General features: G+C 38.2%; 1 long non-coding RNA gene across 15 annotated transcripts in view; it reads left to right on the top strand.

Annotated features, from left to right (window-relative positions):
* LOC105607837 (uncharacterized) overlaps window positions 1–26,266 on the top strand; it is a 70,139-nt gene that overhangs the window by 38,285 nt on the left and 5,588 nt on the right. For 5 of the 15 annotated variants that reach the window (XR_009599552.1, XR_009599549.1, XR_009599556.1 and 2 more), the window contains 3 exons: window positions 9,317–9,518; window positions 20,449–20,525; window positions 24,720–25,039. This is a non-coding gene — a long non-coding RNA (uncharacterized LOC105607837). Of the gene's footprint in view, window positions 1–9,316; window positions 9,549–20,448; window positions 20,526–24,719; window positions 25,040–26,266 lie in introns of all 15 variants that reach the window. The other 10 variants (XR_009599553.1, XR_006058653.2, XR_001434012.4 and 7 more) reach the window with 3 other exon arrangements.

The raw sequence follows: 26,266 nt of genomic DNA on the forward strand, positions 1-26,266 counted from the left end.
CTATAGCTGGAGGAACATAAATTCCCAGGTATCTTTATTCCTGCTTGTAACAGGAAAAGTGTTATGATGGCTTGAAAATAGCTGTTATGGAATGATGTATGCCCCCCAGACTTGTATATTGAAGTCTTAATTCCAAGTGATGCAGAATGTAACTGTATTTGAAGATAGGGCCTTTAAGGAGGTAATTAAGTTAAAATGAGGTGATGTGGATAGACCCTAATCCAATACAACCAATGTCCTTATAAAAAGAGATTAGTTGCAGATGACACACAGACAGAGGGACAACGACCATGTGAGGACACTCCAGAAAGACATAGTAAGTGTTCTACTGAAAGCTGAAACACATACTTTGTCAGTGTCAGCTCTGAAAAATTACCCAGCTTTGTTTTTGTACAATGGAGACAGAAACAAGTATACATATGGACCTTAGGAGATTCCTTTAGATGCATCTTGATATTTCTACATATGGTGATAAAATGAGTGGGTTAATCCAGTAACAGGAGTAGGATGAGGATACCAACAGAGCATGGATGCTTCAAGGTTGAAGAAATGGATCACTCCACAGAGTGATTACCCTAGACCACATACAATTTTAACCAAGGATGGGAAAATCTTGAATAGTTGTAGAGGAGTAAGAAGAGCCCTTAGTTGATGGTTGCTGTTGAAAACTCTGCTTCATTCACTATATCTTATATTATGTTTTTATATTTGCACACACAAGGGACTTATCTCACAGTCCTAAAAAATACAATTCATAGCCAAGTTTGAGGAACTGTTATATGTAGTTGGGGAAATATATGAAACAATCACACAAATAGCAGAACCTCTTTGCTTTTCTAAAGGACAATTTCTAAGACTCCCATTATTGCCCATTAAGTTAAACCTGTTTTTATATGCTTTTATGTTTTCTTATCTAATCAGTTTAATATCTCATTGAAAGGACATTCTACTATATAATGCAATATTAAAGCTGATCTTACTTTAGTCATTACTAATCATAATTATATTGTTTGCATAATTTTTATCTTTAGTTGAAGTTATAGTTTTATATATTCATTTCCTACATAAATAATTTTCTGTGGATTTATAACTCAATTAGTATTTCAAATACTTTTGTTAATACACACTTAGAAAAATATCACAATAATGATAATTTAACTTTTAAACCTTTAAAAATAGAATATAAAGATGCAGGTTTTATTTTAGAAAAAAAGCAAAATGATGGATCTGATATTATCATTTTTTTCCAATTAGGAATATTTTGTGTAAATATATACAAAAGTCAGGTTACTATAATCTTGATTGTGACAAGCATAATAATTAATGTGAAATCATTTAGTTGAATTTTTAATAAATAAGTAAAAACTTTGCATGTGACTCTATAAGTGATATAAGAAAATTATAGGTTATCTGCAGGGATGAATCCATTTAGAGGTATTGTTTATAGTCATAGAATGGAAAATATTCCCAAAACAGTTCAACCTATGGTAGAATAGTCTTCAACACTTTTCTCAGAAAATAAACATCTAAACAAAATAAACATCTAAATAAATATTGTATTATATTCCATAGGAATAATTATTTTGATGTTAGTTTCACAAATGTTATATTCACACCCAGTGTTAATTAACTTTCAAATCTGTTAATTAAAACAGCAGAATCTCATGTTGTAATATAAATAAAAAGACAATTTTCTTCTCAGAGAGCCAAGCTAAGTCAGTATTCAGAGCCTAGAAACAGAATATAGACAAAAACATTAACCTTCCAACTCAGGCAACCTCTAATTATGCATACATGAAAATATAGATTAAACAAAATTATTGAAATTGAATAGCTCCATGCTTACAGTTCATTAGCTCTTGATGAAAAACAGAAAAAAATTGTGTAATTCTTGTATAACTAGTTAGGAGCTGATGGTGGAAACATTTTGTGAAAACACAAATCAGTTCACATTCTAATATTATCTCAATTGAACCTACTCTTACTCATGTCTATACCATCCTCCTTGTTTTCTCTAACTTGCAGAACTTTTCCCTTATTTATCATCCCTTGGCCAGTAACTGAGAAGAGCTTCTTGGAGGATATACTACCTGCCTTCTCATCTCAACCAATATCAATCAAGTCAGGCAATATTTTAGGTACTGAAGATATAGGAGTGAACAGAAGTCCACATACCTGTCTTCTTCAAGATTATATTTTCACTCAAGTGATAGACATAAATAAATTAAACATAACTAAATAATGATCTTCTCCATCTTTGGCTGCAAAGAATATAATCAATCTGATTTCAGTGTTGACTATCTGGTGATGTCCATGTGTGGAGTTTTCTCTCGTGTTGTTGGAAGAGGGTGTTTGCTATGACCAGTGTGTTCTCTTGGCAAAACTCTGTTAGCCTTTGCCCTGCTTCATTCCATATTCCAAGGCCAAATTTGCCTGTTACTCCATGTGTTTCTTGACTTCCTACTTTTGTATTCCAGTCCCCTATAATGAAAAGGATATCTTTTGGGGGTGTTAGTTCTAAAAGGTCTTGTAGGTCTTCATAGAATAGTACAAATTCGCTTCTTCAGTGTTACTGGTTGGGGCATAGGCTTGGATCACCATGATATTGAATGGTTTGCCTTGGAAACAGACAGAGTTCATTCTGTCATTTTGAGATCGCATCCAAGTACTGCATTTCAGACTCTTTTGTTGACCATGATGGCTACTCCATTTCTTCTAAGGGATTCCTGCCCACAGTAGTAGATATAATGGCCATCTGAGTTAAATTCACCCATTCCAGTCCATTTTAGTTTGTTGATTCCTAGAATGTCAGTGTTCACTCTTGCCATCTCCTACTTGACCACTTCCAATTTGCCTTGATTCATGGACCTAACATTCCAGGTTCCTATGCAATATTGATCTTTACAGCATCGGACCTTGCTTCTATCACCAGTCACATTCACAAGTGGGTATTATTTTTGCTTTGGCTCCATCCCTTCATTCTTTCTGAAGTTATTTCTCTACTGATCTCCAGTAGCATATTGGGCACTTTGGGTTCCAAAATCACTGCAGATGTTGATTGCAGCCATGAAATTAAAAGACGCCTATTCCTTGGAAGGGAAGTTATGACCAACTTACATAGCATATTAAAAAGCAGAGACATAACTTTGCCAACAAAGGTCCATCTAGTCAAGGCTATGGTTTTTCCACTGGTCATGTATGGATGTGAGAGTTGGACTGTGGAGAAGGCTGAGTGCCAAAGAATTGATGCTTTTGAACTGTGGTGTTGGAGAAGACTCTTGGGAGTCCCTTGGACTGCAAGGAGATCCAAGCAGTCCATTCTAAAAGAGATCAGTCCTGGGTGTTCATTGGAAGGACTGATGCTGAAGCTGAAACTCCAGTACTGTGGCCACCTCATGTGAAGAGTTGACTCATTGGAAAAGACCCTGAGGCTGGGGCAGGGGGTGGGGGGGATTTGGGGGCAGGAGTAGAAGGGGATGACAGAGGATGAGATGGCTGGATGGCATCACAGACTCGATGGACATGAGTTTGGGTAAACTCTGGGAGTTAGTGATGGACAAGGAGGCCTGGCATGCTGCAATTCATGGGGTTGCAAAGAGTTGGACACAACTGAGCAACTGAACTGAACTGTATTGAAATAATGATCTTAAATCCTGAATCTTACTATCTTACTTTGCAACCTTAAATAAGTTATTTAACCTACTAAACCTCAAACATTTTTTTTTCCATTACTTGAAATATATATATATATATTTTTTTTTAGTTTTTTATTTTTTTAATTTTAAAATCTTTAATTCTTACATGTGTTCCCAAACATGAACCCCCCTCCCACCTCCAAAAATGGGGATGATAATATTATCAGTGGCTGTGTGTATACAGACACATACATGGGGGCTTCCCAGGTGGCACTGGTAGTCTGCCTGCAATACAGGAAGAGCTGAGTTTGATGCTTGGGTTGAGAAAATCACCTGGAGAAGGAAATGGCAACCAACTCCAGTATTTTTGCCTGGGAAATCCCCAGGACAGAAGGGCTTGGCAGTCTATAATCTGTGGAGTCACAAAAGTTGTACATGACTTAGCAACTAAACAACAACATACACACACACATATATAAGCATACATAAAAAAGAATATATATACATATATATTTATCTTCCTTAATATAAAGTTAGCTTTCATTAACAGAGAATTGTAAATCCCAATCAGACTGAGCAAAGATTCTTATGTAGACAGAAATCAAGCTCATATAAATTGCCTGTGTTGACACAATGGAATAGAGAGAAAAATATAAATTATGGATGATCCAGTGAGCAAAGAACCTTGTTATTCAATTTCTTGTGTTGGGGCATTGAATCCAGAAAAGTAAGAAGGTTAAACATCAAATATTTTACTATAAGACTGCTTACCTAACCAGAGAAGTACTGATTTAATTCATGATATGATTTCTGTAGAACAAAAGAGATCACCCTGCCCCCAAATAATTTCCAGTATCCTACCACTAGAAAGCCAGTGTTGTTGTTGTTCAGTCAGTAAGTCATGTTTGACCCTTTGTGACCCCCCTGAGTGACATCATGCCAGGTTTCCCTGTCCTTCACTATCTCCCAGAGTTTGTTCAAACTCATATCCATTGAGTTGGTGATGCCATCCAACCATCTCATTTTCTGTTGTCCCCTTCTCCTCTTGCCTTCAATCTTTCCCAGCATCAGGGTCTTTTCCAATGAATTGGCTTTTCACATCAGGTGGCAAAAGTTTTGGAGCTTCAGCTTCAGCCTCAGTCTTTCCAATGAATATTCAGAATTGATTTCCTTTAGGATTGACTGATCTGATCGCCTTGCTGTCCAAGGGACTCACAATAGTCTTCTCCAACACCACAGTTCAAAGCATCAATTCTTCGGTGCTCAGCCTTCTTTATGATTCAACTCACACATTCGTACATGACTCCTGGAAAACCTGTAGCTTTGCCTTTGTTGGCAAAGTGATGTCTCTCTCTCTTTTTTTAATACACTGTCTGTGTTTGTCATAGCTTTTCTTACTAGGAGCAAGTGTCTTTTGATTTTGTGGCTGCCATCACTGTCCACAGTGATTTTGGAGCCCAAGAAAAATTCTGCCACTGAAAAAAATCTGCCAGTTTGCACTTTTTCCCCATCAATTTACCATGAAGTGATTAGTTATGATTGATTGCCATGAAGAAAGCTAATAGGAGTAATTTTCTTAAGTCCTCTTAATTATTTTTAGGTCAGTGTAGGTTTCAAGAGATATGCACTTACTATTAATAAATAAATAATAATTAAAATTGCTTGTTAGATTGCAGAACATGAAGAGACAAGAAGGGTAAAATGGCACTGAAGGTGGAGGCCAAATGGTGCAGAGGATGTACTGCCTGCATGGAGCTTTTTAAATAGATGATCTTGTTTTAGTATCTGGCAGCAACCTAATTTTTTTTGATAGAATGTGTCATAATTTACCCAATATAAGTAGGAGCAGAGTCAGAGGGTATATCCCAATCTATACATAATTTGAGGGAGTACAAAAGCAAGCAAGAGTCTATTTGAGATGGGGAATGGCCAGGCCAGGAAATAGGAGAGGGACTCGAGCAGTGCCTGTTGCCTCACCCATGCAAATTCAGAGAGCACTGCTGAGTCAATCAGGTGTAAGCAGTCATGAGGTACTCTGGGAAAATCCAGAAAAACCAGGGAAGCAGTTACAGTAAGTCCTTTACATATGAACCTTCAAGTTTCAAGCTTTCAAAGATATGAACATGTGTTCACATGTCCAATCATGAAAGTTAATTCACATGTCTGGCATACATGGTTATGTATGTGCATTCTCTACAAGGGATTGTGCTTCTATGCACTTTACTGTACAGTACAGTATAGAATACAGTAGTACAGTATCTTTATTTCAAGCTAGATCTGAAAGAGGATGACTTCATTGAACTCCTTTCTGTGCAACACAAGGAACTTAATACTGAAGACCTTGGAACTGGAGGCCCAGAGAAAGGGCAAAGAGAGACAGAGAAAGAAGTGATTGAAGAACCAAAGACTTTCATGATGTGGAAAATGACAAGGGGATTTTCTTTATTTCAGGAGACACTGTTAGCTTTTTGAGGTACAGGACCCAAAAGTGGAAAGGAGCAGGAAGGTTGCAGCAACCATTCAGAATGCAGTCCCGTGCTACTGTGTCATCTATGACAAGAAAATATAAGCTACATTCTGGATCATTTTTTTCAAGAGGGTAGATAGAATTGAATCCAGCAAGAAGCTGGAGAGAAATTGCAGCTTGCCCTCTGTCTGCTAACACTGACAATGCTTCAGTTCTGCCATGTCCCACCTCCTCTCCTTCCTCCAGCCAGTAACTCTTATCCGTTCACACGATGCCAACCCCTGTATGCCAGTTGTTGTACTGTACTACTGTACATTTCAAGTACTGTACTGTAAGATTTAAAATGTTTATTTTTGTGGTTTTTTAATGTACTATTTGTGTGAAAAGTAGTATCAACCTATTACAGTACAGTACTATATAGCTGATTGTGTTAGTTGGGAACCTAGGCCAACTTTTTTGGACTTAACAACTGCTCTCAGAACAGAACTCGTTCCTATGTAGGGGACTTACTATATGTTAAATCAGGAAGAGAGAGTCACTAAGGCAGGCTGAAAGGGAAACAATCCATGTCAAAGCAGAAGAAATATTAGTGGTTGCAGAGTAGCAAAGGAATGTATGAATAGTACCCACATGACCTTGTGTTAGACATTGTTCCATCCCACTCGTATTCTAGTTTATTCCATACATAAATGTCTTTAGCAGGCCTCCTGGAATTTTTGTGATTACGACATATTATTCATGATACCCAGATATTTCAGAATTCACTGACCTAAGACTCAGGGAAAATAATTAAGTGGTGATTTCTTTTAATTCCTAAATCATGATGGCAAGAGTCATCCCACTTGATTGGTAGAAAGCAATGACCATGAACGTGTAATTTCACCCAAGGTGTCTCAAATGTTTTTCAAGTCAATTTTTAGCCATCATCAGCATACAGGGTCTGTGGTCACTGCTGTGCTGAATAGGGTGTCCATGAGCTCACAAGAATCAGCTGTGCACATTTATTGCAAATCCATGTTTAGTGAATTTATGTTGATAGCTTTAAATTGGCTATAGTGGAAAACACTAAAACTCCTCCCTGAAAAAAAAAACCTCCTCCATGGAGAGCTGGTTGTCAAATATTACCTACACACCATTAAGTTTGCCCTGGTCTTCATTTCCACCACCACTCATTTGTGGTTTGATTCCAGTGCTTATGAAGCCTTTTGGAAAAGCCTCACTATTGCCATTCCCATGGTTTCTCCATCTATTTTGTTAACTTTGTGGTGTCTCAAAATGAATTCAACAAACAGTGTAGGAGATAGATGGTATTACAACCCTTCTCTGATTTGTTTTATTCCTCAAGAACCTCCTGCCAACTACCAAAATGTGTGGTTCTCCTTCCCTGATGGCATGTGTGTGTATATGTGTGTGTGTGTGTGTATGTGGGTGTGTGCACACATGTGCATATGGGAGGGTATGGGAAAAGAGAGAAGAAATGTCTGATAACAGGAGGGGCAGATGGAGTCAAAAGTAAGCAAGCCATTTAAATTTATTATTTAAATTTATGCATTCGTTGTGCTCTGTCTACATCTCTTTTGCCCCATTTCCCAGATTAACTCTTCACTCCTTTTCATTCTGCCCTTTGTTCTGGGAAATTAACACATAGGGGCTAGCTCAACGGTTCTCTTTCCCCCTAACCCACTGAGTTTGGCCAAAGGAAGACCTCAGCAAGAGATCTGAAGATTGAATGATCTTCTCTCTAGCTGCTCTTGCTGGGTTCTCATAACTGTTCTTTGCTGTGTCCCTCTGTTCCAGGCTCAGAAAAAGCTCCCTGCTGTTGCTAGTGTCAGGATACAACACCATCCCTTATTGCTTTCCTAAAACCTCATCCTGTACCTTAAAAAAAAATCCTTTCTATTAAAATCTCATCAGTTGTCCTGTTTGAGTAGGCTATTCCTTATTTCACTGGGATCTTGGCTGATATGCCATTTAAACTAAGTCATAGTCTATGAAATTTAATATTCTTCTCACTAAAAACATTTCTAGTTGGTAATATTAATAAATCATATACTCATGTTGTTTCAACTATGGAAAAACAAAAAACCTAAGAATAGTTCTGCCAAAAGTAGCTGTTTATATCATCTTAATTATTGCACATCTACCTCACCTATCATTTTATGAAATCTTGCCAGAGTTTAGTAATTTTTTTCTGAATAATTACACTGGTCATAAACAGAAAAAGCCATAATCAAAGAGAAAAATAAGGATAATGAGGGAATATTGAGGATACCAGCTCTCAAAATATATGTAAAAATATTTCTAATGCATATTGGTATAAGAAAAATACAATAATTTTTATCAGTATGTTAAATATACAGGATGAATTACAGTAAATAGATTAAATTTCATGAACACTCTTTCTGGGTTCAGTTACATTATGGTGACTATCTGGTGATATAATTTGGTTTAAAGCAGAGTGGTGTTAGAAAACGACTCTTGTATTAGCCAGATCTTGAGTTCCACATTGTTTTGTTGAAGAGTTTCTGGAAAAATATTTCCCTACTCATTTATTCTCATAAAACCATCAGGAATTAATCAGGAAACATTTCAAGCTCTCTAACCTTCTACGCTTCAGGCCATCCTGAGTCAGTCATCTAGCTAAAATGTTGCTCCAATACTAACGCAATCTCAAGAGAAAGAGGGCACTCTCACTTTGACCTGCAACTAGGAGAAAGGTCGTATGACATGACTGATACTTTGTGAAAGCGTGGGAAGGAAATATTAGGTCATTTTATTATAACCCAGTGACTGCATAGTTTGTACAAACTGTATTCAACTGAACAAGGGTTTTTTTTTTTAACATTTCCTCTCCTTATATTTTCTATTAACTTACCTAGTGGCTGTAAAATTGTGATCTTGTGATTCAACATTTAAATTTAGTTTTATCACATTAGTGATAAAAATGGTGAATAAACCCAAATAAGAAAGAAAAGATTTTAAAAATGTATATACTGTATATAAAATGACAATATGTATACACGGAGAGAAAAAAGGCCTAAATTATTACCTTATTCACTCCAACTGTCAAAGGTTGAACATAATGATTTGGACATATTAAGACCTCAAGACCTGTTTATTGAATTTAATGCAAATATTTGAAATAAAGTTAAAATTGCATTGTCTTTTTATGAGAGAAGTTCCAAACTTAAGCATTTGTTTTGTTTTTTAACAGATAATGAAAAGTTAATCTGCTTACAGAACCTTGGCAACACCAAAAAAAAAAAAAAAAAAAAAAACCAATGTCTCTTTTAAGATGCTGAAGATTACCTAAAAAGCCTGTCAGCAGAACCATGACATGCGTAGATGTGGTGCCTGATGCTCCCTGGCTGAGGATTCTTTCTGACGAAATACAAGCTACCCACCTGTGACTAAAGGTATTAAGAGTGATGAAAAATATGGACAGGGTAAGAATTGCTTAGTGCTGTGAAACTAATCCAAAATGTACATGAATTCTAATATTTCATGCTCATTATAAAAGAGGTCTCTGATATCTTAACACACCTACAAAACCATTGATTCAGATATATTCTTTTACCTTCACAAGAATCTCCACTCATGAGCTCTCAACTCAGTAGTGAAGTGAAGTCACTCAGTTGCGCCTGACTCTTTGTGACCCCATGGATAGTAGCCTGCACCAATCTCCTCCATCCATAGGATTTTCAAGGCAAGAGTACTGGAGTGGGTTGCCATTTCCTTCTCCAGGGAATCTTTCCAACCCAGGGATTGAACCCAGGTCTCTTACATTATAGACAGACGCTTTACCCTCTGAGCCACCAGGGAAGTCTCAACTCAATAGCAGCATTAATTCTAAAGAAAGTAAACAATTTACATTAATCAGGTATAAACTTTCCCAAGTTGTCATATATAATTAGCATGAACAGTTTTGAAGAGGCCAGTTATGCTGTTGTTTCTTTAGAGATGAATTGAGGTTGATAGGTTAAAATATTTTCTTGATTCTCTTCAGCAAACAAGACAACACACTTGTTTTTGTTTGTTTTCTTTTTCGGGGTTGGGGGGTGGGTTTTGTCTTTTTTTATTTTTGGTGGTAGAGGACAGTTCATGTATAGATCCAACATCAGAGAGCATTGAACCAAGAAGTGTTAGGGCACAGTTGAGACTAGGGTACATTTGAGATCTCAGTACAGGGCCAAGGTTGTAGCAATAGTTTCTGACAAAACTGAGGAGTGATTTGAAGATAGAATTGTTGGAATTTGTAGCAAAATTGGACTAGCAAAGCAAGACAGAAGACATTTTCAATCCAATTGCATTATTCAGGAAGGGATAGGCTACACTGTAGTAGGAAAATGACCCTTGAAATCTCACCAGCTCAATATATAAAAGTGTATATCTTGTTTACCAAAAGTAAGTTAGAGTTTGGTAGCTCTATACAGCAGGGCCTTTTCCAGTAGTACCACAGATACCTAGGCTCTTTGTATCTTCCAGGGCCACGTCAGAAATTCTTATTTTCCAGGGTAGCTACACTGAGGGAAAAGAGAGCTGAGAATTATCAGGACTTCTCACTGCTGAGACTTAACATTGGAATGTGTTCTAAGCCTTAGAATCTAAGGCACAGACCATAGAACTCATCAAATAACCCATGTGCTTTCCTCCATCTTCCAGTCTCTATGTAATTAGATCAGGACAATAAGATTACTTTTGGCCAATAGGCTGAGTGGCAATGGTGTGTCATCTCTGGAATGAGACATTTTCTAACATGTATACTATCATGTGAATTGAATCGCCAGTCTATGTCTGACACAGGATGCAGCATGCTTGGGGCTGGTGCATGGGGATGACCCAGAAAGATGTTATGGGGAGGGAGGTGGGAGGGGGGTTCATGTTTGGGAATGCATGTAAGAATTAAAGATTTTAAAATTTAAAAAATAAAAAACTAAAAAAAAAAAACAAAACACAAAAGCATCAAAAAAAAAAAAAAAGTTAGTGTGATTTCATCAAGCTTTTTCTCCCCCTGTCATATGACTGCAGTTCCAAATGATAGATCTACAAGACTGTAAAGAAAAAAAAAAAGAAGAACCTGTTTCCTAAGTCACTGTTTAGAAGGGAGCTGCTCTAGAGAGCTACTGGACCCACATATGTCTTTGTGTGGGCAAGAGCAGAGTAAAGTTGTACCTGCTAAGCCTTAAGATTTGTAATTTGTTTTCAGAAAATAACCAAGCCTATCTTTACTGATACAGCAGTGAAGGTGAGTGCTTCAGAACTAAGCCCTCCAGTGGGGAAAGTTATAGTGCACTTGGTTTCCTAGAATCCTACTACTGTTGAAAGATGAACGTTGTTGTTGTTCAGTCTTTATGTCATGGCAGACTCTGCAACCCTATGGATTGCAGCAAGCTTCCCTCTTCTTCACTGTCTGCCTGAGTTTGCTTAAATTCACATCCATTGATTTAGTGATGCCATCCACCCTTCTCATCCTCTCATCTCCCTTCTCTTGCCCTCAGTCTTTCCCAGCATCAGAGGCTTTTCCAATGAGTTGGCTCTTTACATCAGGTGGCCAACGTGTTGGAGCTTCAGCTTCAGCATCAGTCTTTCCAATGAATACTCAAGGTTGATTTCCTTTTAGATTGACTGGTTTGATCTTCTTGCAGTCTAAGAGACTCTCAAGATTCTTCTACAATACCACAATTCGAAAACATCGATTCTTCAGCGCCCAGACTTCTTTATGGTCCAACTCTCACATCCACACATGACTACTACTACAGCTTAGTATTAGACATGAAATGATTGGACCAGATGCCATGATCTTTGTTTTTGAATGCTGAGTTTCAAGCCAGCTTTTTTCACTCCTCTTTCACCCTCATCGAGATGCTCTTTTGTTCCTTTTCACTTTCTGTTATTACAGTGTTATCATCTGCACATCTGAGATTATTCATATATCTCCTGACCATCTTGATTCCAGCTTGTGATTCATCCAACCCAGCATTTTGCATAATGTACTCTGCATATAAGTTAAATAAACAGGGTGACAATATATAGGTTGACATACTCTTTTCCCAATTTTGAACCAGTTCATTGTTCCTTGTCAGTTTCTAACTGTTGCTTCTTGACCTGCATACAGGTTTCTCAGCAGGCAGGTAGGTGGTCTGGTATTCCCATTTCTTTAAGAATTTTCCACAGTTTGCTGTGCTCCACACAGTCAAAGGCTTTAGTATAGTCAATGAAGCAGAAGATGTTTTTCTGGAATTCTCTTTCTTTCTCTATGATCCAACGGATGTTGGCAATTTTATCTCTGGTTTCTCTGCCTTTTCTAAACCCAGCTTTTATCTCTGGAAGTTCTGGATTCACAAGCTGCTGAAGCCTAGCTTGAAGGATTTTGAGCATCACCTTGCTAGCATATGAAATGAGCACAATTGTATGATAGTTTGAACAGTCTTTGGCATTACCCTTCTTTGGAATTGGAATGAAAACTGACCTTTCCCAGTCCTGTGGCCACTGCTGAGTTTTCCAAGTTTGCTGTTATATTGAGTACAGCACTTTAACAGCATTATCTTTTAGGATTTTAAATAACTCAGCTGGAATACCATCACCTCCACTCGCTTTGTTTGTAATAATGCTTCCTAAGGTACGCCTGACTTCGCACTCCACATGTCTGGCTCTAAGTGAGTGATCACACCCTCATGGTTATCTGCATCATTAAGACATTTTTTGTATAGTTCTGTGCATTCTTGCCACCTCTTCTTAATAACTTCTGCTTCTGTTAGGTCTGGGGCTTCCCTGGTAACTCAGTTGGTAAAGAATCCACCTGCAGTGCAGGAGACTCTGGATTGATTCCTGGGTCAGAAAGATCCTCTGGAGAAGAGATAGGCTACCCACTGCAGTATTCTTGGGCTTCCCTGTTGCTCAGACAGTCAACAATCTTCATGCAATGTGGGAGACCTGGATTCGATCCATGGGTTAGGAAGATCCCCTGGAGAAGGAACAGCTACCCACTCCAGTATTATGGCCTGGGGAAATCCATGAATAGAGGATCCTGGAAGGCTAAAGCCCATAGAGTCACAGTCAGACAGGACTGAGCCACTTTCACTTTGTTAGGTCTTTGTCATTTCTTTCCTTTATTGTGCCCATCTCTACATGAAATGTTACCCCAGTATCTCCAATATTCTTGAAGAGATCTCTAGTCTTTCCCATTCTATTGTTTCCTTCTATTTCTTTGCATTGTTCACTTAAGACGGTTTTCTTATCTCTCGTTGCTGTTTTCTGGAACTCCGCATTCAGTTGGGTATATCTTTCCCATTCTCCTTTGCCTTTTGCTTCTCTTGTTTTCTCAGCTATCTGTAAGGCCTTCTCAGAAAACCACTTTGCTTTCTTGAATTTCTTTTTCTTGGGGATGGTTTTGGGCACTGCCTCCTGTGGACTGTTACCAGCCTCTGTCCATAGTACTTCAGGACTCCATCTACCAGATCTAATCCATTGAATCTATTTGCACCTCCACTGTATAATCATAATGGATTTTATTTAGGTCATACCTAAATGTTCTAGTTAATAGCATTATATGAACAAGGGTAAGGCTATGCGACAAGAAATGTGTCTGTGCAGTTTAGAAGCAGTGATACATTTTAAATATAGCAGCTAGTTTTTCCAAAAAAGATTTTATACTACCCCAACAATATTTCTTCACTCTTTCTTTCAGCATATAAAACAATCTGATAAAAGTTGTTTTTAAGTAATGCATGTATCCAGTTCTTTTATTAAAATAAATCTTCTCAATTTACCTTTTCTCATATTAAAAATAATTTCAAGTATATTTAATTGGGCATGACAATTCATGGGGTCGCAAAGAGTCGGACACGACTGAGCAACTGAACTGAACTGAACTGATATAGATTACAGAAACTGTAGACTCATAGTTTCACTTCCTGCATAAAAGATACTATTAATATTTTAAATGTGTTGGCTTTAGTTTTTTTATAATATATTTGGAAGAAGTAAAGGGCCTGACTCTCTCAAAATTGGAAACAATTCATATTAGATAATCCTAGGAAAACAAGCCAAAAAACTACTTTTACTAACTCTACAGATTTTAATTTGAATATAAATTGTACATAGTTTGAAATTACTTAATGGGAGACAGACATCTTTGCCTCTGGAAGAGCCAAATTTCATGACTTGGGAAATGTACAGTCAAAGAAACGATGAAAGTATATCTTAAATTTTGCTTTAAGTTTCAAATCCTTTGGTTTCACTCAAGATATATGAAGTCAGGTTTATGACTAACAAAGCCACTTCTTCCCTCTCATGCAATGAATCAGAGGCAACGGGGTTAGCTAGGGCTTAACATGGATTAAAAGCAAGAGAACTGCTAAACTGTCAAATGTTCTCTTTTCAAGACAATAACAGGAAACAAAATGTCCAAGCACTACTTAAAATTTACAGAACTATTACAGACCTAGGAATTGTTTTATCACTCAGAACAGCATAAAAGAGATGTCTTAAAGATATCTTTTATAGAAAAAATGGAAAATCAGCCTTATTATGAAGTCATTATAATAAGAAAATCTTTCTCCTTTTGTTTATATTTCTCTAAAAATTGATTTTATATACATTATTCTTTTAAACATCTTACCCTTTGTTATGGTAAAGAAAAAAAATTGCAAGTGAATACTTAGAATCTCTTGTATCTCTCACATACCAGGAGAATTTTTCCCTTGTCCCCATAATCTGTGGCTTGGTTGTGCAGCCTGGAATAGTGAGTGAAGGACGAGAATAAGAACAGTATACTGTAATCCATCTGATTGATTTTCATTGCTGAAAATCAATGAAAATTTATTCACAGTAAAAAAAAAAAAAGAAAGAGTAAACAGCAAGGACAGGAGATGCAAGAGGCTGGGTTTAAAGAAGATGTTAGAAATCGAAGGAGAGGGACTTGTGTTGTAGTCCAGTGGTTAGGACTTTGCTTCCAATGCAGGGGGTGAAGGTTCAATCCCTGGTTGGGAAGCTAAGATCCTACATGCCTCAGAGCCAAAAACCAAAGCAGAAAATAGAGGCAGTATTGTAACACATTCAATAAATACTCTAAAAATTATTTTAAAGTAGAAATTAAGAAAAGAAGAAAAGAAATTGAGGGAGAAGATTGGGATTAAGTTGCCATTCTGTGATGAGTGTGTCTTTGGAGTAACTGAAAGAGAGATGAAAAGGATTTCTATGTTGGGTTATGTGTTATGAATGGAAGCCTTCCCTTCCAGAGGATTCAGTAAAAATTAAAGAGCCCCTATCTCAATTAGAGATGATATTTCTCAATAAAATGCTGAAATGGGCCAAAGAGTAACAAGCTTCATAAGTTGTCTTGACTTTTAACAAGATATTTTAATTATCTCAAAAAAAAAAAAAAGTTCACCAGACATCATTTTGTTATACCAAGCCAACAGGAAAACAACAAATAATGATTGATCAGTGTGGTTAATCACCGAATGAAAATTCTCAAAATAACAGACTGGACTCAGGACTTCTATTTCAGCAAGGAATGCTTCTACTTAGCAGTAACAGAAAACAGTCTAATAAGTTTAACAATGGAGGGACATTTTTCTTATATCACAAGACATTTGAAAGTAAGGCTGTGTTGGCATTTGTTCAGCAGTTCAATAATGGCAGACCTAACATCTCTGCTAACTTCTTTTCCTCTCATAACTGAAATGTGTCTGCCACTTTACAGTAGCAAATCCTTGAGATGAGAAGGAAACTGGTTTGATCCTTCTAGCTCATGAAGGAGGACGGCTTGGGAAGTAGGGTGGCCTCAAGAAGGAGGCTCAGGGAAGACTGCAGAAAGTCTTTTGTGTAGTTCAATATTATCTACTTCATTTGATTTCTAGGGATGTCCCACAGAAAGCAATGTTTTTGGTTTTTATGGCTTTCCTGTGACTATCCTCACTATTCAGATATTTCCTAGCCTGGTGAATAGCCGGTTGAAACCAGAGTCAGGGAATAAGGTTGTATCTAGGCCCTGAGGCATAAATTATTCCTTCCATCCAACTTCTTCCTGAAGTAGACATCTTTTCACAAAGCAGGGTTAACATAAGCAATTTGGCATATATTTTTATCAGAAAAATCAGGCGTTTTAATTCTGAAAATGAGCTGTCTTTTGGGCAGCAATAGAGGGGAAAGTTATACCATGAAGGGCTTTATTAGTGATATGAAGTAACTGGCATATTTTATAATCTTAAAATCTCTAGTAACATAAAGGAAATGATGTTCTATAGGAAAAAGATTGAGTTTAGTGTGGCTCCTGACTCAAAACTTTTATATTTCCACCTGGATGATGGAGATTTGAAAACTCAAGGGCTATCCACCAGAACAAAGTCAACATAGCCTACGCCACCTACTTACATGTACCTTCAAGCATGTTAAAAGAACGCAATAGAGTGTAGCTTGCAGCATCCTTGATTTTGTGCAGCACCACCTTTCTGTATGTTTTCTTTGGCTGACTGGAGTGGCTCTGGTCAGTCCCTGTTTAATGAATACGAACATCTTTGATCTGAGACATTACAACCCTGGGAAATAATGAGGAAGTATTCATTAGGAGTACTTTGTTGTTGTTGTTGTTCCTTACTGTGGGATCTATTCCCACATCTCTCATTTAGCATTGGTATGAGATTAGACCTTGATCACTTCTAGATACCTTCCCATGAGCGGTTTTCATCTGAGTTCACTTGTCGCTTGAAGTTGAAGAGCTGGGAGTGCCCTGGATGGATAGATTTTGCATCAACAAAAAGCTGAGTTTTTTCAGGTGACTCAAAGAAAGAAAAGAATACAACTGTGGAAAAAAGTATTTTGTTGCACAATATGCAAACATTTGTACTGACTTGTAGAACAAGTTGGATAAAACACACACCCGACTAAGATGGATAACATACAAATAGCCTATTCTTCCTACTGATTCTAGCACCATATAGAATGTGTTTCAATTTCCTTATTGTTACAGATTGTAAAAAGGAAAAAAAAAAAACAAACAGATTTTGGTTCTATGTAGATAGAATTGAAAGGTGACAACAATTGATATAATCTAAAAGTGGTAAGAATAAATATAGTGTAGCAGTTGGCATGCAGTTAGAGGCTCAAAGAGTAAATGTTGAGTATCTGAGCTGCTCAGAATTTTACAAATTTCTGAATATTTAACTCAAATTAGATAATAGCAACAGGTGCATGCATGTGTGCTAAGTCGCTTCAGTTGTGTCTGACTCGATGCAACCCTATGGACCGTAGCCCACCAGGCTCCTCTGTCCATGGGATTCTCCAGAATACTGGAGTAGGTTACCATGCCCTCCTACAGGGGATCTTCCCCACCCAGAGATCAAACCCACATCTCTTCTGTCTCCTGCAATGGCACGCAGGTTCTTTACCACTATTGCCACCCGAAAAGTGAAAGTGAAGTCGTTCAGTCGTGTCCGACTCTTCACAGCTCCATGGACTGTAGCCTACCAGGCTCCTCTGTCCATGGATTTTTCCAGGCAAGAGTACTGGAGTGGGTTGCCATTTCCTTCTCCAAGGGATCTTCCCGACCCTGGGATTGAACCCAGGTCTCCCACATTGCAGGCAGACGCTTTACCATTTGAGCCACCTAGGAAGCCCCAAACAGGTACATATATATATATATATTTTGTACAGGGCCAAGTTCTAGGTGCTCTTCTCACATGAACTCATTAATACTTGTTAAACTTATAAAGTAGGTGCTGTTTTTATTCCCATTTGTTAGGTGAAGAAACAGAGACTTTAAGCAACCTGCCCAAGGTCACACAGCTAGTAGGTGTTAGAACTAGGGATTTGAACTCAAGTTAGCTTCCCAGGTGACACTAGTGGTAAAGAACCCGCTTGCCAATGCAGGAGACACAGGAGATGAGGTTTGAGCCCCAGGTCAGACTGATCGCCTGGAGGAGGACATGGCAACTCACTCCAGTATTCTTGCCTGGAGAATCCCATGGACAAAGGAGCTCAACAGGCTACAGTGCATAGGGTCACAAAGAGATGGACAGAACTGAAGCGAATTAGCACCCGCACACAGCTGTCTCTGAGCTCTGTACTCTTAAACAGTGCACTATACTGCCTCTGTAGGACTTTAGGGATTATCTAATCTAAATCAAACCTCCCAGGAGATCTCAAGCATTATTGACACAATTTGTTAGATTAGGTCTTCGCTCTTTCAATCCAGACTCACATTTCTGTCCACTACGTCAAAGGAAAGACTAACAATCCAATCAAAGGAAATGGGTGGTGGTGGTAGTGTTTAAAGGTTAGATGTTTTGTAGTTTTAAATAAATAATACAATTAATATGTAACTATTCTTTAAAAAGTCATTCAGTCTGTTTGGCGTTTAGTCAGGTTAAGCAAGAGTTGTTGAACAGAATCAAAATACTATTAATTTGGAGATTACATGTTAAAATTAGTGCAAGATCCCACCTATAATAAATAAAATCAAAGTTTAGGAATTGCCAAGGATATTTAAGGATAATCATATCCTTAAATAAACAAACAATTATATCAATACACACACAAAAATTAATGAATAATGACTCCATGTAAACAGAGCTTATGCTTCTGTTACGTGTTTCTTTTTTTCATAATGTATTTATTCTTTGGGTGTGCTGGATCTTCCTTGCTGCATGGACTTTCCCAGTTGTGTATGAGCAGGAAAGTGGAATAGTGAAAGTGAAAGCTGCTCAGTCGTGTCCGATCTTTGTCCATGGAATTCTTCAGGCCAGAATACTGGAGGGGGTAGCCTATCCCTTCTACAGAAGATCTTCCCAACCCAGGAAACCAGGGTCACCTGCACTGTAGACGGATTCTTTACCAACTGAGCTGTCAGGGAAGCCCTGTACAAGCAGGGCTTGTGTCAACCCTTTATTTGTCTGCACGAGCTTCTCACTGGCGTGGCTTCTCTTATTGCTGAGCGTGGGCTCTAGGGCATGCTTGCTTCAGAAGTTGCAGCACGTGGGCTCAGTAATTGCAGCTCCTAGGCTCTAGAGCACAGGCTCAATAGCTGGGGCCCATGGATTTAGCTGCTCCATTGCATGTGAGATCCTCCAGGACCAGGGATAGAACCTATGTCTCCTGCACTGGCAGGTGGATTCTTTACCACTGAGCCACCAGGGAAGCCCCTTCATGTTTCTTATTATAATGTATTTTGTGTGCAATTTCCAAGAATTAAATGAAATTACTCAATAACTCACCTTCCCTTTTGATACCAAGGTGTCAACAAATAAGACCCAACAGCTTTTGAATAACATACACTGCTGGTTACCTTGATTAAAAAAAAGTTTAGATTTAAGACATCTTTCCTTATATCCCCAAATGCAATTATAAGGCATGATAATTGTATCAGACATTGTAGTAAATAAAGAATAAACATCATTAACAAATCCACAGTGGGGATATGTCGACAGATTCCATTTATCCTCTAGTCAGCTTCTTAATGATTCAACCTCTTAGACTCTGTGGTTTTCCTGCCTTTCTGGACAGGTGACAAGGCCACTGACTGCCTAAGTTTCCCAGAACATTCTGCTGTATGCCAGGCCCAGCTAGCACAGAGCAGAATGGCAGACTCTTCATAACATAAAAGTAACAGATTCTTTCAATGCCATTAGCACTTTGGGCTTCCCTTGTAGCTCAGTCGGTAAAGAATCTGCTGCAGTACAGGAGACCCGGGTTCGATCCCTGGATTGGGAAGATCCCCTGGAGAAGGAAATGGCAAACCCACTCCAGTATCCTTGCCTGGAAAATCTCATGGACACAGGAGTCTGGTGGGCTGCAGTCCATGGGGTCACAAAGAATCAGACATGACTGAGCAACTAACAGTTACTTACGGAACAGCACCTTTAACACATGATAAAATTGAGCAAGATGTTTTTCTCAAGTGTAGGCCATGAGAATGAGGAAGAGGAACCTTATCTCTGAAGAGAGAGTAATCTGATATACTAGACATGTACCAGCGGCTGGGCAAATAGCTGATTGGAGGAGTAATTTAGAAGAGAAAGTTACATGGAAATAGAGTCAAAAACTAGGGTTCAAATGTCAAATTAACCACTTTTTAGTGCTTTGAGCCTGAAGAAGTCTCCCATCTTCTCTAAGCAGTGATTCCTTCACCAGTAAAATTTGATTAATAAAACCAATTGTGAAGATAATTTTTGAGAACTAAATAAGAATATGTCTGATAAGTGTTTAATATAGGGCTTATATGTAGTGGATGATAAAAATTTTGAGATAAATCCAAACATCATGTTAAATTTTTAAAAGTGGCTTATATGTCATATGGACTTTTATTGTCCTTTTTAATTTTTCCATTTTTTTCCTGAATATCTGCAGATGACAAAGGATGTGTACCAAATGCAACGTAAAGACAAATAATCAAGCAAACGGGTTTTATGAGAAAAGATGAAAAGGTAAAGGATACACACCTTGTCTTACTGCATGAACTGTATGCGATCTCAGTTGTATCCAACTCTATGCAACCCTAGGGACTGTAGCAGCCCAGGATCCTCTGTCCATGGGATTCTCCAGGCAAAAACATTGGAGTGGGTTGCCATTTCTTCCTCCAAGGGATCTTCCTGACTCAGGGATCGAACTTGAATCTCTTATGTCTCCTGCATTGGTGGGTGGGTTCTTTACCACGCGCACCACCTGGAAAGACCTATGCTATGGTACATAAGTACTAAAGCCTACCATTGACCTAATTTATTATCTTGTTAAAAATTATACACCATCACGTACTTGGCAATAAAAATCTACAGTTCTTATTTTGAGAAAATAATGTATACAGGACCTGATGTACAGGTCCTCACAAAAAATCAACTTGCATTTGTACCGTCCTACTTCAGCGGTAGGTGATAGCGCCCCCTACTGACCAGTAATGTAGAGGAAAACGTGCACATCCGGTCACACCTCTAAAAGCTACTAAGAACTTACCTTGTGGGTCTATAGGTGGGAAGACATCTAGATAGATAAACACATAAATGCAAGTACACACACAAAACCACTATCTGCATGTATGCACATGCTAGAAGGTTCACACTTTCACTCCTGCCCCACGTGGATAGGCTTGACAAATGCTGGGTATATGGAGAACCTGTTGATGCAACTGAACAATATCCTCTTCTATATACAGCAGGAGTACAATCTAGGTGAACTAATGTAGGTCTTTAATAATAGCTACGTAAATCTCCATGCCAGGCACCAAGACAGTCTTTATTTATTTATAAGTTATTTATGTTTAATGCTTAAAGTTTTGAATGTGCAATCTGCCATTATAGAAGTACTAGCGGTCAATACAATGCATTAGAACTATGTACAATGCACAGGTTAGTACCAGAACCTTTCTACCCTATAGAGTTTTACAAAACTATCAATGACATCAGACACTAAGCACTTAAGACACCATTTTTTTTCCTTCTACTATATTAGGAACATCAATGGACAGATCATTTCAACTTGCAGCGTTCACCCATTTCTAGTATGAAATTAAGTAATTTTCTACTTATATAATAAAGTTTATCTACACCATTTTCTTGATTTTGATTCATTGCAGCAAACACACTATACATCAGCTGCTAAGTCACTTCAATCGTGTCTGACTCTGTGTGACCCCATAGACGGTAGCCTACCAGGCTCTGCCGTCCCTGGGATTCTCCAGGCAAGAACACTGGAGTGGGTTGCCATTTCCTTCTCCAATGCATGAAAGTGAAAAGTGAAAGTGAAGCCACTCAGTCGTGTCCGACCCTCAGCGACCCCATGGACTGCAGCCTTTCAGGCTCCTCTGTCCATAGGATTTTCCAGGCAAGAGTACTGGAGTGGGGTGCCATTGCCTTCTCCGATACATCAGCAGATCCAGACAGTATTTTAATTTCATCATTGTGAGGCACTCAGGAATCAGTAATGCCTGCATTAAGTTTAACTACTGTTTCATAGTGTTTTATTAGTTTCTGTGTCAAACTCTTTAATTCATTGAACTGTTTAGTTGATGTTCAATAGATGTCTACTCTGGGCCAGGCAGTAATTCTAAGTGCCAGCTATGCAGCAATGAATCAACCAAGCAAAATCTCTTCCTTCTTGGAGATTACATTCTAGTGGGGAGATATGAATGTTCCCATTAAGTCACACCCAGACTCTGAATATTTCAGATAAGTAAAAGTGAGTTTTCATCATTCCTTTAATGAAGTTTGGAAATGTGAGTTTTTATTCTCTTATGATTGCCTGGACACTATAGCAAACCTGTTTTTAGTAAGCATGTGGCTCTATTTTAGTTTCTTGTTGATATTTTTAAATGGGTCTAAAAATGCTAATAGATACCTTATGACTATCAGATGTTGTGAAATAAGAATGTGAAATTAGTGGTGCTCACGATGTGTAACTTAGTGGGAGATGTGTGTGTGTGTAAGAGAACTTATTGCTATTTCTTTAAGACCTTGATCTTTTTCCAGTCTCCCAAAATATAATCCATCTCTATCACTAAATTTACCATTCCTCATTTGCAGGGAGTTATAGAGAAACTCTAAATAAAGCATGCTTTGAAAACTCCTCATAAGCTTTAAAAGAGCAGGAAAGATCATCAAAACAAAAATACTTGTATAGAGACCCAAGTGGGGTTCATGTTTAAGGTTACCTTCTGTTAAAACTCTGTTTTTAAGCTATTCAGATTAAATTTTTGAACCCAAAAGATACCCTTTCCAAGAGTGATGTGTGAGCATGTTTCTAAGTCTAGATTTGACCAAGGAAGGCAGCTGCTTTACCATTTAGCTCCAGGTTGTATTGATTACTGCTGGGCTGAAAAGTGACGCTACCCATGCCCAAGTGCAGGGGAGACATGTGATCCAGAGTCTCAGCTATTCTTCATGTTACTAATACCAGCACAATAAGAAATGGGTGGCCTTAATCATTACTGTCTCTCCTTGTAATTGGGGTTTGTGAAGGTTTTACCCTATAAAATGTGTCCAAGTAGTAAGGAGCAGAGATTGCGTTTAGCTAATACACTTTTATGAGGATTCTCTCTCATGTCTCTATAAATATGACCATGAGAGGAAAATACAAATACCAAAGAGAATATTTAAACCAGATTATGACCAAGTAGTACAGAAGAACAGACACTGGTAAGGTCCAGTGAAGGTAATTGGAATGTAAACTTTTCCTTGGGCTACCCAGGTGGCACAATGGTAAAGAATTCGCCTGCCAGTTCAGGACTTGCTAGAGATGCGGGTTGGATCCCTGGGTCAGGAAGATGCCCTGGAGAAAAAAATGGCAACCTAAAGAAAGAAAGAAAGAAACTGCCTGGAGAACCCCATGGACAGAGGAGCCTGGCCTGCTACAGTCCATAGCATCACAAAGAGTCAGACACGACTGAAGTGACTCGCACACACACAGAAAAAAAATGGTATCTAGAAGGATAGTCCTGATGTACCTATTTGCAGGGCAACAGTGGAGAGGCAGGCATAGAGAAGAGACTTGTGTACATGGGGGCAGGAGTCGGAAATAGGAGGGAGAGGGTGGGATGAATGGAGAGAGTAGCATGCAAATACGTACACTGACATGTGTAAAATAGATAGCCAGCAGGAATTTGCTGTGTGAATCAGGGGATTGAAACCAGGGCTCTGTGACAACCTAGAGGGTGGGATGGGGTAGGAGGTGGAAGGGAGGCTCAAGAGGGAGTGAACATGTATACCTATGACTGATCCATGTTGATGTATGGCAGCTCGTTTTTAATGTTAAATATCCTTCCTGCTATTATCCATACATTTCTTTTCTTCTTCCCTCTGCTGTTAGTATTCTTGGTTAGTAGAAGGGAAATGATTCAAAACTATTTGCAGCTGCCTTCTTTGCTTGCTTGCTTAGTGGCTTCAGTCGTGTCCGACTATGTGACCCTATGGACCATGGCCTGCTAGGCTCCTCTGTCCAGGGGTATTCTCCAGGCAAGAATATTGGAGTGGGTTGCCATTTGGTTCTCCAGCTACCTTCTTTAAGTAAGGTAAAATTCAACAGATAAATGCAAGTTCTTTCTCAGCCTTCAAGAGGCTTCGTCCTAAAGAATAATGCTTGACATAATTGCCTTGCAGTTACTCCACTTTTTTTTCTTATTTGCAGAAAACTACTGCAATCATGTATTTAATCATATATTTACATTTGTAAAAGTCTGAAATGGTGTTGTAGACAATTTGTAGAATTCTGTATCTTTTCAAGTGTCAGTGTTGATAGTTGGTCTTCTGGAGGAGGAAACAGAGAGCTTTCATAGCCCCAGCAACTCAGGTTGGAAGCTTCTTCACACTCTAAGACTTAGAACTCACGAAGAGAAACAGAGGGAAGATTAGAGGTTTGAACCTTGGGATGTTAGCTTGACTACTTCCTTGTATTCTCACTTGGGTCAGTACGAGAAGTTATTCTCCTTAATTGTAATCTTAAAAAAAATTTTATTGGAGTATAGTTTCTTTACAATGTTGTGTTAGTTACTATACAGCAAGGAGAATCAGCCACATATATACATATATACCCTCTTCCGTGAATTTCTTTCCCACTTAGATCACCACAGAATACTGAATAGAGTTCTCTGTGCTATACAGCAGATTCATATGAGTTATCTATGGTTTTTCCAGTAGTCATATATGGATGTGAGAGTTGGACTGTGAAGAAAGCTGAGCGCTGAAGAATTGATGCTTTTGAACTGTGGTGTTGGAGAAGACTCTTGAGAGCCCCTTGGACTTCAAGGAGATCCAACCAGTCCATCCTAAAGGGAATTAGTCCTAAATATTCATTGGAAGGACTGATGCTAAAGCTGAAACTCCAATACTTTGGCTACCTCATGCGAAGAGTTGACTCATTGGAAAAGACTCTGATGCTGGGAGGGATTGGGGGCAAGAGGAGAAGGGGACAACAGAAGATGAGATGGCTGGATGGCATTACCGACTCAATGGACGTGAGTCTGAGTGAACTCCAGGAGTTGGTGATAAACAGGGAGGTCTTGTGTGCTGCAGTTCATGGAGTCTCAAAGAGTCGGACATGACTGAGCAACTGAACTGAACTGCTATAGTATCAATAGTGTAGTCTTAATTTAAAATGCTTCTTGTAAATTACAAAATTAATAGTGTACTTGAAAAAAATGCTATGTTATTTTTCTCTTGAGTTACTTTTCAAACTTCAATTTTGGGGAGTGAAGACTGTATTCATTTACAATATTCATTATATCATTATATATTCATATATTGTCATATATAAGTGAATATATTCACTATATTCATATTCATTATATCTTTAACAAATAACCACAAATTAAGTGACTTAAAAACACACAAATTTATTATCTTATTCCACAGGTCACAAGGCCAACACAGTTCTCACTGGGCCAAAATCAAGATGTGAGCAACGTCTAGGGGAAAATTCATTTCCTGCTTTTTGCAGCTTCTAAAGCTGCCTGTATTCTTTGGTTTGTGCTTTTTCCTCCAACTTTGAAACCAGCAACATAGTATCTGACAGTACATCTGTTGTCACACCTCTGCCTCTGACTCTCTTCTAAGAATACTTCCACTTTTAATAACCTTTGTGATGACATTAGAGCCACCCAGATAGTCCAGGAAAATCTCCTTAATTTAAGCAGCTGATTAGCAACCTTAATTTTACTGCAACTCCAGTTCCCCTTTGTTGTGTAACCTAGTTCACAGGTTTGAGGGCATTAAGACATCTGGTGGGAGGATATTTTTCAGGTGCCACTATTTTGCGCACTGCAGAGACAATAGGTGAGAAGTACTCAAGTGAATTTGATAATATAAAGTCAGTTGATAAATCCACTTAACAAAACTTGAATTAAAGCTTTCAACCTCACTTCCAGATTATGGGATGATTTAATAGCTCATTTTAAATAACATGCAGACATGATTTTAATAATATTCCCTAGGAATTCACTTAAAAATTTTTGATACTATAATTGATTTTTATGGAAAATCTACTGTTCTGCCTTTTTCCCTTTAGCTTCTTCCAATGTATACAGACTCTGATGAAGAAAAATGATAGGTTTATGGAAGGAAAGAACATTTCCGTCAACAAGCAAACAAAGGAAAAGAAAAATGGGAGAGAGAAAAGATAGGTTGGAAAGTGTACTTTATAATCCAGTTTGGGCCTGGTAGAGCCTCAATTACAAGCTTTTACT

The sequence above is a fragment of the Ovis aries genome, chromosome 2, assembly GCF_016772045.2.
Source record: "Ovis aries strain OAR_USU_Benz2616 breed Rambouillet chromosome 2, ARS-UI_Ramb_v3.0, whole genome shotgun sequence".
Lineage (NCBI taxonomy): Eukaryota > Metazoa > Chordata > Mammalia > Artiodactyla > Bovidae > Ovis > Ovis aries.